Consider the following 3,175-nt stretch of genomic DNA (forward strand, 5'->3'; position numbering starts at 1 on the left):
GAAGGCATTTTCGATCACTGTGGAGGGGAAATTGCAGTCCTTGAAAAACGAGGACATCTGTGATGTCCGGGAGCGGAATGCCTCATCTCGGGAGGAGATGCAGCAGAGGTGAAGGATTTGGGAATAGAGGATGGCATTCTTGCAGGAAGGTGGGTGAGAGGAGGTGTATTCAAGGTTGCTGTGGGAGTCGGTAGGCTTGAAATAGATATCAGTTTCCAGTTGGTCGCCAGAGATGGAAACAGAGATGTCCAGGAAGGAGAGAGAGGTATCAGAAATGGTCCAGGTGAACTTAAGGTTGGGGTGGAAGGTGTTAGTAAAGTGGATGAACTGTTCAAGCTCCTCGTGGGAGCACGAGGCAGCGCCGATACAGTCATCGATATAACAGAGGATGGGGCCAGTGTAGCTGCAGAAGAGCAGCTGTTCCATGTATCCTACAAAGAAGCAGGCATAGCTTGGGCCCATGCGTGTACCCATGGCCACCCCCTTTGTCTGTAGGAAGTGGGAGGAGTTGAAGGAGAAGATGTTCAGGGTAAGGGCGAGTTTAGCTAAGCAGATAAGGATATCGGTGGAGGGGGACTGGTCGGGCCTGCGGGAGATGGAAGAAGCGGAGGGCTTTTCGACCATCTGCATGGGGATTGCAAGTATACAGGGACTGGACGTCCATGGTGAAGATGAGGTGTTGAGGACCAGGGAATCGGACGTTTTGAAGGAGGTGGAGGGCGTGGGTGGTGTCACAGACGTAGTTGGGGAGTTCCTGGACCAGGGGGGAGAAAATGGAGTTGAGATAATTGGAGATAAGTTCGGTGGGGCAGGATCACGCAGAGACAATGGGTCAACTAGGGCAGTCGGGTTTGTGGATTTTGAGAAGGAGGCAGAAATGGGTGGTGCGGGGTTGGGGAACGATGAGGTCGGAGGCTGTGGGTGGGAGGTTACTTGAGGTGATGAGGTTGTGGATGGTCTGAGAGATGATGTTTTGGTGGTCAGGGGCGGGGTCATGATCAAGGGGGCAGTAGGAGGAGTCTTTCTTTATCTGGTTTGTGACATTATAAAATACCCTTACTAAATGTAAAGTTGATTCCTTTCCTGTTTGAGTACTTTCAACAAGGAGTCAGCCATTAACATTTCAAACATGATGTGAATGTTAATGGGCTATGAATGATATTAATTGGAACTAGCATGATGTCAATTGACAATGGAAACCAAAAAAAAAACTTGCCTTTCTTCAGTTGTGCTTGGTTGTATCTTTGGATACATCTCTGGAAATTGAGCTCAATATAAGTCTGATTCAATCCGCTCTGTCACTGTGGAAAGGATATACTCCATTCTGATCACAGTAACATACCTGCTGTTAGTTAGAAGCAGCTGCTCACACTTGGCTTTGTACCGACAAAATATTACATCACCTTGGTCCTTCGAGTATTTTCCTGGAGGAAGACAAAAGAGATATCTCCTGTAAATCAACATCAGCCAAGTTTGACAATCTCAAACAGATTAATGTATATTCAGTTAATAGTTATTAGGATGTTTCTTTTCTTTAACTTCAACTGCCAAAGGAGCAGAACTCCAAAAGCTTATGGATTTTAAATAAACCTATTGGACAAGAACTTTGTGTCATGAGAATTCTGTCTTTTCTTTAAAGCCATCAATTCAAATACAAGTGTGATTCCATTCTTACATCGAGCTGCTTCTTGTCTGAGGATTTTTTTTTTAAATATATAATTCGATACCAATTGAGTGAGATTCAGAAACTAAGCAATGGTTGCACAGCTCCATCTAAGGTGCTACCCGAAGATGCTGCAATGTTGACACAGTTCATGTTACCAGATTCCAACACACTAACTGTTGAAAAGAACAATAGGCACTATTTCAAATGTTTTACTCCATACATATGATCTCTTAGCTCCAATCTACGTCCTACACAAGATACTTGTATTCCCACAATTTACCACACAATGTCAACAAACAGCGTGAAATAGAGGCCAAACAGTAATTTGCGTCATTGTTTCGAGATGTCAAAACCACAAGAATGACCCCCAGCAGCTTCTTGCCACTTGTGTTCGGACCACACACAGCCCGAAAAAGGCCTCTCTCTTGCCCGCCAGGCCGCTCACTCACAGCCCCCGGTTCTCCCTGAACTGAGCCCGAATCAATGCCGGTCTCGGAGCACCCTCTGTGTCCGAGACTCACACCTCGATATGTTGCCGGAAGGAGCCTGCTGTTCCCTCGCTTCCCTGGGTGCTGGTCTCTCCATTGCGGTCTGTTTCAAACAAACCTGTTCCACTCACTGAGTAAATGCTTCTCAATGGCAGCGCTGGGGGAGGGCCTCACGCAAGCGCTCATCTTGTCTGCAACAACCAGCATGGGTGGGGAGGAGGGGTGGCAAGTAGCGCGCATGCGCTGCTTTCCCCAATTTCTTTTTAAACCGAGCTTGCACACAGCGCGGACCGGACACGGGATCATTGCCTGATCTTTCTGTAACAGGCAGAAGGAAAGCGCGGGGTGTAATACAGCCCAGACAAACTGATCAACCGGCCGTGTAACCGCGGTTAATCAATCTTATCAAACCCGCCGATGTAAACATCTTCAAAACGAATATTTACAGAATCCCATTTTTTCGGTACATTTTTATTTCGCCCAGATTGTAAGCAGAACACAATTTGTAATTGCTGCCTGAAATGTCTTTAACAGGTAAATGGAAGGAATACACCATTAAAATATCGCCAGGGGTCCCAGCATCAAAACTAAACAAAATATAATTCCTGTAAGGGTTAATGAGATACATATACTGCAATATGTAACATTAGTGTCTGGGCAGAATTCCAACTCGCGGTCTGCAATAACGAGATGCAGTTCCATTGACCCTCCCCATGTGATACCTTCCCCATTCTCAGTCTCCGCTCTCGTAAATCACGGCAAGTGTGATATTTGAGTTACTCGAATCAATTCATGTTTAAGCTATGTCTGCACTCGGAACCGGGACAGGGATCATTCGATCCGGGCTCAGCTCTTTCCTGAGAGATGTGGGTGGCTCTGAGAAGAGCCTTTCGGTTCAGGTGGTTACATGTTGCACAGACTGCTTCATTTCTTTGCTGCTTTCTTGGTCACTTTCGCTTTGGGCTTGGCCTTCGGTTTCCCCGATTTCGGGACCGGTTTTGCGGCCTTGGGGCTCTTGGTC

The 3,175-nt window shown here is 46.6% G+C and overlaps 2 protein-coding genes and 1 pseudogene across 2 annotated transcripts in view; 2 read left to right on the forward strand and 1 right to left on the reverse strand.

Moving 5' to 3' along the window:
* Positions 1 to 2,375, reverse strand: part of LOC109928048 (late histone H2A.2.2-like) — a 9,246-nt gene extending 6,871 nt beyond the window's left edge. Inside the window, exons 1-2 of the mRNA XM_048621054.1 lie at positions 2,286 to 2,375; positions 1,343 to 1,424 (exon numbers count right to left, since the gene is read on the reverse strand). The gene's annotated coding sequence lies outside the window, so the exon portion shown is untranslated. The remainder of the gene's footprint in view (positions 1 to 1,342; positions 1,425 to 2,285) is intronic.
* Positions 1 to 3,175, forward strand: part of LOC125488120 (histone H1-like) — a 212,594-nt gene that overhangs the window by 12,578 nt on the left and 196,841 nt on the right. The window lies entirely within an intron of this gene.
* Positions 1 to 3,175, forward strand: part of LOC109935230 — a 125,057-nt pseudogene that overhangs the window by 10,413 nt on the left and 111,469 nt on the right.

Source organism: Rhincodon typus, unplaced genomic scaffold, assembly GCF_021869965.1.
Source record: "Rhincodon typus isolate 14 unplaced genomic scaffold, sRhiTyp1.1 hic_rhity00000051, whole genome shotgun sequence".
Lineage (NCBI taxonomy): Eukaryota > Metazoa > Chordata > Chondrichthyes > Orectolobiformes > Rhincodontidae > Rhincodon > Rhincodon typus.